Here is a 14896-nt window from a genome sequence, read left to right on the forward strand (position 1 = left end):
GGCACATATTGCACTGGGATGGGCCAAGGTCTTCCTCCAAGTGACTCTGCTTCCAGCAAAGACATAACAAAACTTTCTCTTTCACCCAAAAAAGTCTGTATGGGAGAGAACGGTGGTGGCACATCCTCTGTCCACACACATCTCATCATGGAGACCAGGCACAATTTCCAGTTTCTCTCTAATGGAGAGTATCAATCACATCACATAGCGTCCAATTATTCTGTAATACTGCAAGCTCCCAAATTTGGAGGAGGCTCCAGCACGGACTGAGGACGGAGTTTGTGGCTCAGCCTCATCTCGCCTCCAAACCAGGGACAGGATTAAACCTCCCGCTTCCAGGAGTGAAAACGCAGGAGACTAATTCACGGAGTCACTCGACCTCTTTATAATATTGATCTTTTCCCGCAGCTAACAAAGAGAAAATTGTCTAAATGCTACAGTACATCTGCACAGAAACACAGAGATCATAAAATAACACAGACATATTACAGCAATGCCAGGGCTCTCCGCAGTGCTGTGTGAACTCCTCCTGCTTACCAGGAGGTCACGGGGCTGGTAGCATTTCACTGCAGACATCCCGCCATGCTGTCTGTAAATACATGCCAAACTGAAACAGAGGAATAAATATATTTGCCAGTAATTAGAGATGTTGCATGAAAGGTAGAGTTTGTGTCTTTCCTTCCTTCAGACAACCACATTTTTTTTTTCTGTAGAGCTAAATATCCCTGACTTTACTGGGCCGGGGTCATTAAGCAAGAAGGTATACTACAATAATAAAATTATCAGCGGAGCTTTTGACAAGCAGTCATGTGCTTGTAAATGAAATTTATTTAGGTGCCACTCAAAACGTTGTAATTAAGAGGTACAGAATGTATTACCAGATGGTTCCTGTTTAGTATCTATTTCCTTTAGAGAACAAGGTGATTAGGGAGAGCACTAACTGGTAACTGAGCACCGCACGCCCCACAGGCCTGAGCCAGCGCCTCTCCGACTCAATTAAAACTCCACTTGACTTCCACGTGGAGAAATTAGCTCCACCCACTATTTATTTATTTCCTCACATACCGTTTTCACCCCCTGTGAAACTTCCTTGCGTTTGGTCAAATAACTTGCACGCTCACAGATCCGCGGGGCGATTCAGAACAGTGGTATTTTTACCAATCATAGGTACACCTAATTAAGACCTCTAATCAGACTCTTCTACATTTAAATAATTGAAAGGCAGCACTAAACAACAAAGAGGACCTTTCAGTTTCAAGCACAACACAGAAGACCAGACATCCCCTTGAACATCGGTGGCTCGGGGAAAAGACACTTTTTATACACATGAAAGAAACTCCATCAGCCAAAGTGAGGCTTTGCTGCTCTGTTCTTCACTTCCCATTCGCACGTGACCTCTGCTAATCATTATTTAATCCTCTGATTACATAAATATTTTTGTTTTTAACTCACATGATGGGGATTTCCAGCATGATATGAAATAGTCTCGGATGAAAGTGTTAAACGTACACTGGGAAAACAGAAATTATTTTTAAACAGAAAATATTTTCCAGCGGAAAATGGAAAGACCTTTTCAGCAAAACAGTTTCTTTCACTGCAGTGAACTGGTGGGGGTCATGCAGCTCTCACTGCTCTGAGTAATCCCCTGGAAATTTTCATGTAAACAAAAATTGACAATTCACTCCAACCCCCCCCGCCCCCCGCCTCCCCGTCCTTGCAAGGTGCTTACGAAACCCATCAGCCCTCACTCGAGGCATGCAAATAGCTCTGCGCTTACTTCAGTGCAATTACTGGGAGATTCGAAGCCAAACACATTTCTGGATACGTCACAGCACCACATTGCATCTTCCTAATGGAGACAACTTGTTTTCCTCTGCGTTCAAAGGGAACGGTATCAGAGAGACAGCCTCAAAGTGATGTCTTCTGCTGTCTCCATGGATTGCTACATGGGGCTGCACGCACCCTCCAAAGCCCCACAGCAGATGACTGCTGCTGGTAACGTGATTTCCCTGTTTTTTTTTTTTCAGGATGTCACCCTCCAAAGGTAAACATCAGCCTAAGGGGAGAAGGTTCCCTCCCATACACAAAGTCTTTGAAGCTATCGAGAAAAAACGGGGTGGTGGCCACTACCGCGCATCCGCAGCCCTATAGGAGCTGGGTGCTGCACCCCAGCACTCCACGGCCACGATGCGTTGTATTGCACCACCCGCAGCACAAAGCATGCAGCACGTGGGAGAGGAGCTGCAGAACCACCCATGGGGTGTTCCCACTGCCAGCGCCACGTGTGGGCATTTCCCAGTGCTCGTGCAGAGTTCATGGGGTGAAGGACGCAAGCGCTTTGAACATGAAAATGGAAGGTAGGCTGGAAAGTGGCTTTGAATTGCTCAGATCAGTGTTGGTTTAGGACTGCATCGCTCACATCTTATTTTAAAAAGCAGCCAAACAGAAAGAGCTCAGCCTGTAGCGCCAACACGTGCTTTGCTTAGAGTGAAGCAGGGAGATGAAGGCAGATTTTCATCCCTTTTAAAACTCACCTTCAGAAATGATCAGCTTTTCTGATGACTCCCCAGCACAGAGCGCGGGCTGGTTGTGGCTGCCCCTTTTCCCAGCAGGTCTACACAAGCACAGGCTGAGAAAGGTGGTCTGCCACTGCCGAGCTCCCTGTTTGTGCCAGAGCCTCCCACCCCATGCACCACACGCAGCCCCCCAAGGCTTCACAATCCAGTGTCACCAGCTGCAGCTCACAGGTCAGCAAACAGGAGCAGGACAAAGCGCACTGACCGACCTGGCCTTAATTTCTTGAGATCAAGTAGGGCTCTGCCGTTCCTCCTGCCTCTTCCGAAGATTTATTTTAAAATTGAAAATCTTACTGTCACTCAAAAAACTCCTGCACAGCAAGCATCGAGCTCTTCCTGAAAAATTAATACTGCTTAACTTTCTGTTCAGAGGGAAAATAATGTACTTGTTGGGTGCAAAATAGAAATAATGAAAAAATGCATATGTGCATTTGTAGATACACAGATAGAGGCAATCTGTAGCCCTAATGACTCCAACCCATGAACTAGGTCACGCCGATCCCATTTTTTTTTACCCTGTACGTTGCGTTAAACTTAGATAAAATACAGCATTTTTTCCACAATTTGTCCTGCGCAGTGTTTTGAGTCCCAGTAAGTTCCAATTAGTTGTCCTCATTCCATCACACGGAATTTAGTCCAGGCATATCAGCTGTGAGTTGTAAACTCTCTTCTTCTTTCATCAAATGCACAAAATCACGTCGTAACTTCTTTTTTCTTTTACAGACACAGAACTGTCCTAGGAATTTAGATTTTCCAAGGGAGGTTTTGATCTATAGATCAAGTCGTGGTCCATCTCACATGCAGAAGTGGCAGAATTTCAAGACACCAAACCAGCACATGGGCCAAGATATGTGAGCAAACAACAGGGACCACAAATAAGTGATACATTCAGGGATCGTTTGTAAGTTGTACTCTACAGTATCATAGCTGCATGCATTTATAACTAAAGCCCCTAAAGTGGATAGCTTCCAACACGTTCCCCGTGTCAAACAGAAAGCACAGGATTGCTTCCTCCCCCACCAAAGAGCATTTAAAACAGTTTTTTCTTAAGCTGTGCAAACTTTAATTTCGAACCAAACAATCCTCTTTGTATTCCAAGCACTTTTTTCCCTCTGACACATTTTAATGACAATAATTTTGTAAATTGTCAATACATAATCATATCAGCTCATGCCTGCTTTTCAATCGGCACCTCCAGCTTGCATTAATTAAACAGCCTGCCTGACACCGCATCATCTCGGTAAACAAACGAAGTGAGATTTTCAGAAGCCGCCGTGCAAACTCTTTTTCTGGAGATCGGTTATTAAGCTGCAGGTTTCTGTTTCATTTGCCTGCCTTTCACTTTAAAGCAAGCAGCAGCCACTGAGAACACAATAATGAAAGAGGTCATGGAGCACCAGTTGTGCATGAAAGATGCGAAAATTTACTGCAAATGAGACAAGAGCAGTAAATTCATTTTTATTCAAATTACTGTCATCATACATTACCACTTCTCCTGTAAACATTGTGCTTCAGACAGTGTGACAGCATATTATTATTTGCGAGATTATACTATTATTAAGCTATTAACATGTCACCTCCTGCTTGAAACAATGACTCAGCTTGGTACTGCATAATAGGACAAGTTAGGGAGACAAGGCGAGGTGACGGAGAGGTTAGTTGTAAGAAGGGAGGCCATGCATAGAGTGACAGCTGGCACTTAAAGGCTAACATTTATTCAAAAGAGCCCACATAATGAGGATACCATCAGCTTTTATTTACATACTGTACCCGTCCACTTCCCACAGACTCGTTCTGCTCCTTTCCCCCCATGCAAAGGGCCCCTCGGTGTGCGGCGGAGTCACCTTGCTGCGCAGTGACATCGGTGGTGCTGGGAGGAGTCCTGCAGGTATTGCTTCCAGGTCCCCAGGAGGTTGCCAAACACTAAAATGCCCTGGTTTACAGGCTTTGGGGGCTTTCAGGGCAAAGTTATCATGAAAGTTCCAGGGACGTGAATCGCATCAGATGGCACGCTTCACCTTCGTGTGACAATCCCCGTCCATGACCTGCTGCTTCCCAAAAACCTCTGTGTGCTTTGTGGGGACGTTTCCCTGCCTCACCCAGTGAGCAGTCCATTCCAACCCAAGCCGTTCTGTGAGTCTGTGACATGCTCCCATGATTCCTCCATGCACAGCTTTCACCCTGAGCTTTGGTGGTCCAGAAGCATGTGCCAATACTCACAGCCACTTTCCCCAGCATTTGTAGCCCTAAGGTAAAGATTAACTGCTTCCCATGCTCTGTTTTATTACCCTTCTCCTCCGACTTCTCCCTTTCCTCTGTGCTCTGTATGAAGTTTAAGCATATTCATGTAAACATTCTTACCTTAGCAATATGGATATGCAGCCTGGTGTCAGCACAGGGGAATCCTTCACTTTCCCCTTCCTTATTCCCCTCACTCACTGACCTCTGCTGAAATCACTCCAAAACCTCTCACTTGGGTACAACAAGAGCTCAGCTCCTGCTCCTCATGCTGTGGTACATCTCCATCAGCTCTGGGCTGCCTGGGTGCCTTCCCATGGCACCGCAGGAGCTGAGCCCAGGTGCTACTCAACCCTGGGAACTACACAGATTAAAGCTTTACCAATAAAAGTATCCTTGAATGGAAGTTTTGCCCATCTGGGCTTGGTGTTGCCCATTTATTGGGCATTTCCACTAAACAGGGCTGGAACAGGCTGTTTGGGTGTTCATGCCGGGGCCCTTTCTATCCCAGACAACACGTCCCATAATCCCCTGTCATCAGGCTTTGCTTTAAAAGCCGTTAGTGGTTTTTCACATCGTTACCCACATATGGAGGCTGCTCCACCGTCTCGCTGCTTTGATATCAGAAACCTTCTCCCAGATTTCTAGCCTTTGTGTAGTTGCAAGTAGCTGATGCCTATTTGTTGTGGAGCAAGCTTTGTCACACAGTCCTTTTTTTCCTCTCATTTGAACGCAGTAATCAGGTACATTAGTACCAGTAGTCTAAATTTCACCTCTCATTTCCCATAAAAGGGAGTTTATTTCTTGTTCAATATGAATTTGTTTGCCAAAGAAATGTCTTCCCTTTGCTCATCCACTGGATGTTTCTTTTTTATCCCATTTTGACATGCATGGTTTTCTTTGCCTGAATGGCCAAGGATCTGCTGGTGAGAATGTCCTGACCACATGGATCAGCACGGCAAGTATTTACTGCATTTTATCACACAAGCAGGACTGGTATTGACCGGCTTGTTTTTTTAGGAAAATAAACACTTTTCTTTTAGGAGAATAAATACTCTTCAAGGTCATCCACAGAATTAATGATACTCCAGCAAGGTTGGAAGCAAGAGGCTTTGCTCTGTTGCCCATTGATATTGCCCGGTCACTTGGCTCCAGGTCGACACCAGTGCTGCCAGCATCCCTTGGTGAAGGTGCCGGGACTATGCTGGCACGCCCAAGCTTCTGAGTGCAAAGCCAAATTGTGCAGCAGCTCTGCCAAGCCATGCATGTCCCTACTGAAAGTGAAGGGGATGGCATGGAGAAAATGGCATGCGGGCCTTTTGGAAATCTTCCCTGGAGCTACCTGTGCCACCAGCATCACTGGAGCCAGCTGACCTTCGTGGGTACCATCCTTGTACCATCTCACAGTGATTACAATATAAAACCAGACTCGGGGATCTTAGGCTTGGCTCATAACAAGACCCATAGATAGAAGCTATATTGAGTTTGCTGGATGTGTACAAAATAGCGCTGCCTGGCTGTTATTCTGGTAGCTAAATAAGAGCTCAGGGGCCTGAGTTGTGGTGTCAGTTTTAAAAATCTTAACTACACAGATATATGGACCCCTGCTTCCCATCAAAATTATTAAAGTTGGACAAAACTCAGAATAAGAAATCATTTCTGTGGTTTTTAATTTGGCTGGTAATCACTGCTCATAGGCAGCGCAGCCCAGTGCTCGACAAAGGATCAGCACAGGAACCATTAAACACTGAATTTTCCCAGTGCACTGCAAATGCACATATAAACACTGGGTAACCTTAGGCTTAATCAGGGTTCAAAACACAGCTCAGCACCTCTTTGAACAATTTTTTGTTTACGCTGCTGCAGCTTAGGCTTGCATTTCCTTGCATTGTATTAGCCACAGTTTCATTCTTAAATTTTAACCGAGGCTGAGTAGGAGCGCAAAAATTGCTCTTAAATACAAATTAATGATGTTATAAGAGCATGCAAAAATTGCAAGGGAAAACGGGGACAAAAACGCTAAATCACAAAATCAGCAAAAAACTAAAACTGTGCTGTGTTAGCCTGAGCACAGCTGTAGATTACTTGGGCTGCAAGAACTGAAAGAGAATACGGCAGTAAATGAAGAGAGCACGATCTCGTGTCCTTTGCACTTCCATCATAATTGCTAACAGCAGTGGTTGTCCCAGCGCTTAATGATACCACGCTGCAAATTGTCCAAACACAAAATAAAGATATGAAAACAGGGCAGTAATAAGGGAAAAAAAAATAAAAATGCAGGTAACAGATCAGGTGCAGACGGTGAGGAGATACCAGCAACGTGCTAGCCAACAAAGGGATGGTCCTCTGTGCTGTAATGATACATACTTGATTTCCTTTATCAAAGAGGTAGGCAGCTAGATGAGACCAAGTCAAACCACGTGCGTGGCAATGTATGTATTTATAGAGAGGGGTGCAAACCACGCACGGCATTTCATTACATATTTCAAGCACTCCCTATCTGTTTTCTTATTCACATCCTCAGAAGCCCCTTGCCCGTAGCGACCCTCTCCCAAAGAAGTCACGGGATGAGCTGCACCAGGCTGAGTTCCCCGCTCCCCCCGTGCCATTGCTCCCACCCTGCTCCTCGGGACTGTGAGACCTGCAGAAAGCTGCTGACGGCCGTCACCAAAGGCACAGCAAGCCTGCTCTGGCTGGGGATCGCCTGCGCTCACCACTGATTAGACTACATTATTTCTATTATCCTATTGGGCTTCACACTAGGAATAGAGGCACTTGCCCTTATTTGAAACTAGCAGACACCAGGAGAATTTGCTGATTGCTAATGAGAAAGCGAAGGTTTTGTTGATATCATCTGGGACGTTCTTGCTGTGGTCTGCTATTAAGATCTGGAGCTCTACATAACACACCATATTAAGCAGGCAGTGACTTTATTATGGGATCAGTATAACTTTTCATGTCTGGTGTACTCCTAAAGCCTGGGCTAAAACACCTTTTTCCAGAATATGAAACATAATATCTTAGTGCTAGCTGCATTATTTAAAAAGGGGCAATGTGGTTCATAACTTTACATTTATTGCATACTTTTAAGCCACTTGACCCATATAAATATTACTATAGAGTTGCCCTCAGTTATTAAATTCTTATTGCTTATAAAAAGGGCAGCAGGAAGTATATAATCTATAGACTAAGGTGTGCTTTTTTTAAGGGGGAGAGGGAAGAATAAAAAAAAAGGAGGAAGGCTGGAAACAAATGTGTTTTGATCCCCGCCACAGCCTTGAAGTTAATACTTTCTCTGGCTTACAGCAAAAGTCTGTTTATTTAAACCTCGAGAATCAGGTACCAGCGCGGCGAGCGGGTCCCTACCTTCGTGAAGTTGAACTGGAAACCCCACCTCTTAAAAGAAATTGCTTGCAGAAACTTTGCCGTCTTTATTACAGCCAAGGCCAGGTACAAAATGGCACGGGAGCGTTTGCTGCGGTTCCAGGACGGCCCAGGCTGCCAAAGGGAAAGCGTGTTGCTTTGAGGGTAATTGTGCTGTGGTTCCCACTGGGCAGAGCCTCCTTTGGGCTGTGGGAACCCCGTGGCACACACCATACCCTCGCACTTTCCGTGCTCTCTGCTTTGCACGTGCACGCGCGCGTGACAGCGAGGACAACACATTAACATAGGTAATTTCGCGTCAGAGTTGCTCGGGGCAGAACCTCCAGACCTAGAGGTTACTGCTGTCAGAACAGGACCTTTTTCTTCCTGTCACTTCTTTCAGAGATGAAGGGAAAGATTTCCCTTAGCCTACAGCATTTAGCGTGCAAACGCTCCTCCACAACATTTTGAAACTATAGAAATCATGAAACCAGCCTGTGACCTTCCATTTCAGTGACAGTACAGGAATCCCTTGAGCGGCGCAGGCATCCTCTGATATTTGGAAAAGTGTCATGTTTTCTTTACAGAGAAAACTGTCATATTGTTGTTGGCATAAAATACAACACTTCCTGGAGTTGTGATTTCCTTGTTTGCTACAAAATGTCACCTGGGCAACTGACATGTTTGTGTTTTGCTTAGAGCAACTTACCGCTTATGATATTCAAATCCGGTTGATATTGATACCTTAAGCTGTGCTGAAAGGAGCGGCAATTACAGACGTCTGAAATTCCTCAGGAAAAGGGGGATCTTCGCTAAAAGATGCGGACCCGTATGAAAATGGCAATCCGGCTGCAAGTTAAACACAGCCCTTACGTAATTTGCAGCCCACTGATGTGCCACGCTGCCGTTTTCCAAAAGGGAAAAGTCTGAGGGAGAAGCGGGCTGAAATAAATGAGATACTTCCCCAAAATAAGCAACGGAGCGTTCACAGGGAAAAAAAAAATAGAAAGAAAGGAAAAAAAGGAAAAACAAAATGCTCAGCCTGAAGCAATAATAGGCAGTATAGCTGCCTAGGAAAGCACGGGGCTTTTAAATCATCCCTGCACTTACATCAGAAAGTACAGCGGGATTTTAATGTAAGCTAGCACAGCCTTCTTATGGCAGTGCTTGTTTGAGGCAACTTTAACCTTTGGGCCAGTGCCTCTCTTTAAATACCTGAGTTCACATTTCAGATTAAATGATAATAATAATAATAAAAATAATAATAACCGGTACCTATAGTTTGGAGTTGGACTGCAACTGTGGGTGCTCAGCGGTGTCCCCTCAGTTCGTCGCCGCCAAGGAGCTGAAGGAAGGCAAACTCTGATCACAGTTAAAATCACCAAGTGGTTTTAAACTAAGTGAAATTAAATTCCTCGATTACACAGAGCTGCAATAGTTGGGGATGTTGAATCGTTAAACCGTATCATCATCTGATCTTCAAAGCATATTTCACGAATGAAGCAGAACGGGTGCTGGAATATTTGAGGGGTATTTGGGGTTTTTGGGGGGAGGTTTCTTTGCTAATGATGTCTTAATGGAAGGCAGCAAAAATGTCCCCCTCCGTTCTGGCAGCGCAGAGGGGCTCTGTTTGCTGCTTTCCAGTAAGTAGTTAATTACACCAACTGTGACATGTGGGTGTAAAATACAAACAAACTTCAGTAGGCACATGGATATCTGTACGTCTAGATATGTTTATCTCTGAGCATTACAGAGATCTTCTCTGTATGAGCTCCGGGTGAAGCTACACAGACACAGAAACAGAATAATTACTCCTCAAAAGAAACAACAACAAAAATTCCTTTTCAAGTGAAAGAGAGCCCATTGTGTTTGAAGTCGTAATGGAAAAAAAAAAAAATAAAAAAAAAATCCTAAAATTATCCCCACTTAGCAGACACCCTGCTTCATTTAGGCGCTCAGTCTTTTCAATGAACAAGCGATTTTTTTTGGTTTTTTTTTTTAAACAGATTTACACGTTTTGTAAAATATGTCAAACAAACTAAAGAGAAGGTCTCCTAATTACTCATCAAACAGCCCGCAGTCAGCGGGGAACGCCGCCGCAGCGATGCGCTGCGCTGATGCTGGGGCAGCCCCGAAACGCTCCGCTCGGAAACACCCGCAGAGCTCTGGCAGCGCCGCTGGGCCCGATCCTGCCCCGATCCCACCACCAGGTCAGCCCAGGGCTTCCACGCAAGGAGAAGCAACGCCACATGTCTTTTTTTCCAGGTTAAACCAGCGCTGTTTCGCATGCAAGCGATGAGCAAAGTTTCACGTCCACGCAGACCCCCCCCCCCTTTTTTTTTTTTTGTTTTCCTTTTCTATCCCTCCTTTATGAAGCATTGACCACAGCAAGGATAATTAGAAAATATGCAGGACTGCTTCCCGGTTTTAATGTGGAATTACGTTACATCCCGTTGGGTAGGAATGGGAAAAAAAGCCCCCGTCAGGCATATTAATGACTGTCCCTCTTAACAAAGCTCCTCGCTTGTCTCACTGTTGGAATTCATTTGAAAATAAGAACGCTGCTGAATTAGTGGCTTTCCTTTCACATGCAGGAGGATGTTATCTGATATTACACATACGTATCTCTTTTTTTTCTGGCGCAGAAATCATAGAGAAATTCCTGATTCTTTTCTAATCCTTACGTTGCAGGGCCCTCTTATCCCACTCTCCCTCTTCAGCCAAAACTCTTCCTCACTTCAAACAGGAATTTCGGAGGCAGCAGCTCCGCAATAGGGCTCACGGTTTGTAACTTTTCATGTCTCCCCTAAAGGGAGCGTGTGATGTTTGGCATGTCCCCAGCACAAGACATTTTTAAAGGTATATTTAAGACATGTATTTCGTATCGTGGGGTATATGTGGCAGAGTTAATAGCAGCATATAAAGCTTTGGGAAAATCCACAGCCTACAGTGGTCTGACCCTCACCGACTGTCAGCCTCGCTCCTCTGGCAGTCCCTGCCTTCAGACAGCTCCCATTTACTCCTTCGGTCTGGGGTTGTTCTTAAATTGGATAATTATCCTATGTGCACCACAATAGCAGAAAACAGCATTAGGCCAATAATGTCACCGCAGCCAAGAACAGAACTGGACCCGTAATTGCCGCTCTCTCCTGATTTATTCTGTAATTCATATTTTCAACAATATGCAATCCATTAGCAGTGCAGAAAAACACGCAGTGACTACTTGGGTGGACTTAGGATTCTCGGGTTGTTCTCAGACAGATGGCTTTTTTTGTGAGGTTTTTTTTTTTTTTTTTTTCCCACAGTTTGCTCTCACTTCTGTTGGAACTGGTCTAGTACTTTCATAGGGTTTTTAAGATAAGTAGAAGATTATTGGTCACGCTCCTTGAAATTCATCACGGAGCAGGGCTAGCTTTGACTGCACTTTGTTATTTGTTGTGTTTCTCCACAATGGAAAACGTTCAGGACACACACCCTTCCGAGGTCTGTAGAGAGGAAAACAGTCTCTGCAGAATCTGCCTCAACATCAGCTCCTGTAGGCTCCTTAAATAACTTCTCTCCAACATGGCAATATTTCAGTAGTCTGCTAAAAGATCCTTGTTAACAGGAGGGACTCTGTATCTCATAACCGGGTTTTTATTACAAATCCCAGGGATGTTTGCTCTATAGATACAAAGGAAACTTGCACTGTCTTGACTTTTTTTTTAAGGTAAATGTTCAAGAGTTTGTATTTTTTCAACTACATATATTCGGTAAATGCAATTACCTACCTTCTACTAGCGGAACTTTATTTTCTTCCTTTATAGTAATATATAGATCTAAAATTCCAAGGGTTTCTGGTGCTTTTCAGCTGTCACCTCTAGTCAAAATCATGGAGTTCAGCTATAAAAAAAATTATATATAATAAATTTAACTTGACCTAACTGAAGGTTTTTAAAGCAAGCAGGTTTTTTTGACATTTAAAAAAAAAAAAAAGAAGAAAAAACCTACCACTGTATTATCCACACATCTCCTTGCTTCTATTTATACTGCAAAACAATTGCTTTCCAAAATGTGGTCTGAAGTTCAGTCCCTGTTAATATCTGAGACAGAGTGCTTCGAAGAATGTACTTTTATAAAAGGCAAAAGGCACTTTGCGATGGCTCAGGTCACAAACTGAGGCCAAACCACGACATCTGACAGGCAGCTCTGCCCATACATATGCACACATATGTACGTGGGTCGAGGAGACACGCATTGTTTGAGTGTGAAGTAACCCCCCCCATTTCACCAACCTGTCCGCGCAGTCCCAGTTGCACCCAGTGACAACCCCACGGCCCCCGTTACAGATGAGCTGCTACGTAGTGCTTACCGGGCTATTTGATACACCGAAGTAAACTTTCATACTATGGTTCAACTTTAATCAATTTTTGTTTTGCGGCCTTTGTAGATTGAGTCTTTTGTTAAGAAAGGACGTCTTGTTTCCCAAACACGCCAGAAGTAATCGCTGGCATCAGAGTGCCACCAAAAGGCAGGAGAAGAAATTAGCAGCCACACACTGACCTTTGCAGAGACAGCTAAGGTTATGCACATAACATTTGCTTGTTTACTTTGCAAAATAAGCAATGAGTTGGAAACTCCGAGCTTAGCAAGCGTCTCAGTACACCTGAAAAGCAACACTGACAACAACAGCGAAACCCACGGTTGTTATTATTTTTCTGTTGTTGTGCGTGGAGACCGTTATCTGCTCTGCTCTATATCTATCATGATGCAACTTTAATAACGTTAGCCAAGACTGCTCAGAAAATCACAGCTGTAGCTGGAGGCAAAAGGAAAAAAAAAAAAAAAAAAGGGAAAGAAAGAAAGAAAGAAAGAGGGGGGAAAAAAAAAAAGCTAAAATGAGGTGCTTCTCCCAAGCCTCACCTAGTGAGCTGGGTATTGGCTTATGCGTGAGAATAAGCAAACGAATCGATCGCTGCAGTAGGTTGATGGCTACTGGTCGTTTTGATGGATATGACGGTAAAAAAAAAGTCCAGATTGGTTCACAGTGGACCTCAAACCATGTCAGCTAAAACCAAAGAGACAAAAAAGTGACAGCTGCGGAGAGTACACTGCAGGCAGTCAATGGTTCCTGTGATTTATTGTTCCATCTGCCTTGCCGCTGTGAGGACAAGTTCCCCCTGATTTGGTTAAAATGAAAAGGACCTCAGAGAGCACAACGTGTTTTTTGAAAATGTGCAGAAACTATTTTTTTATTTCTTGATTTATGTGCCTTTCCCCCTCCATAATGTTTGCACCAATTGTTACCCAATAATGCTTACTGAAAAATGTGAAGCTTCCCAACCACTAAGAAACCCTCCAGACCACCCCCACCCCTCCACCCCATTGCACGCACACACAAAAAGAGAGGAGGGGAAAAAAAAAAAAAACACCCTACTGAAAAAAAACACCCACATAAATAACCCACGCTGCCAAGCACGAGCCAGAAAACTAGTTTGTCTGTTTTTTAACCTTCCCGATTTCCAATTAACAGCCACATTTCTGCATTTCAGAGCCTGCAGAGCATGGTTAAAAGCGGGGCTAGGCAATGGGTACCATAGCAATTTAATATATTAGAGAGTTCAAAACCAGATGATAAATTCGCCTGAGCCACCCAAGTGCTATGGCCAACAGTTCTGACGAGCGGAGGTTATCGCTGGGGTTGCGCCTTTGCAGCATTTACCCCAGAACTTTGGGCCGTTTCTGACTTGAAAAGGGACTCTTCTTCCTTCATGTGGTTGCTGCAGCTTATTACCCCATTAAGAGCAGCCCCACACACCACGTCTGTCGGGGTAACACTGCGGCCTAATCAGCGCACGGAGGTGTAGCACAACACAAATAATCTCCTCCTCAGGGAAACCCCAGCGGCAGCCTGAGAAACGGCCGGGCCTTCCCCGGGGGGATTCAAGTATGCCGCCGCAGAAATACAGTTAATGTTTTAATACATTTATGGAGCATAAATCATAAATGAAGTGTTAAGTATCCAGTGCTCTCTAAAAAGTTTTAACAAACACGAGCAAATTGAATGAATCTGGCAGGGTGAGGTATTGATAATTCTCCGTGTGCATCACACACTGGGGAAAGTGGATCTGGGGCCTCGGAGACCCGCACCATCCCCACGGGTGGGATAGCTGCCCACAGAGCTGCGCCAAGTGCAGCCCACAGGAGCCAAGGGCCAGCTCCCGCTCTCCCCCTCCCAGAAATGTTGAACACAGATCAGCACATTTTTCAGCACATTTCCCATGAAGAGGTCTGTTGGTTTTGCCGGTGCGTGGCGAGGGGCACGGGGCCCGCCCGGGCGCGGGGTCCCCCATGGCCTGACCCTGCAGCGGCCATTTCCTGGCTGCAGGCCTCCCCGGGCCAGGCGGGCCAGCCCGCTGTCAGGAGCTGGCCTCGTCTCCTGCGCCAGGATGTTGGTTTTGCCTCTCAAGTGTTTCCTGAATTTGTGAAAAATCTTTTTTTTTTTTTTTTTTTTTTGCTGGCAGTTGTATGTGGCGGCTCCTTGTGCAAGAAGCTCATTTGCCCCTCCCTCCCTGGGACCATGCAACAAGGGAGGGGGGGAGAAAAGAAAGAAAAAATAAAATTGATATGTGAAAAAAATAAAAGGAAGAAAGAAGAGAAGAGAAGAGAAGAGAAGAGAAGAGAAGAGAAGAGAAGAGAAGAGAAGAGAAGAGAAGAGAAGAGAAGAGAAGAGAAGAGAA

The sequence above is a fragment of the Numida meleagris genome, chromosome 5 (genome assembly GCF_002078875.1).
Source record: "Numida meleagris isolate 19003 breed g44 Domestic line chromosome 5, NumMel1.0, whole genome shotgun sequence".
NCBI lineage: Eukaryota > Metazoa > Chordata > Aves > Galliformes > Numididae > Numida > Numida meleagris.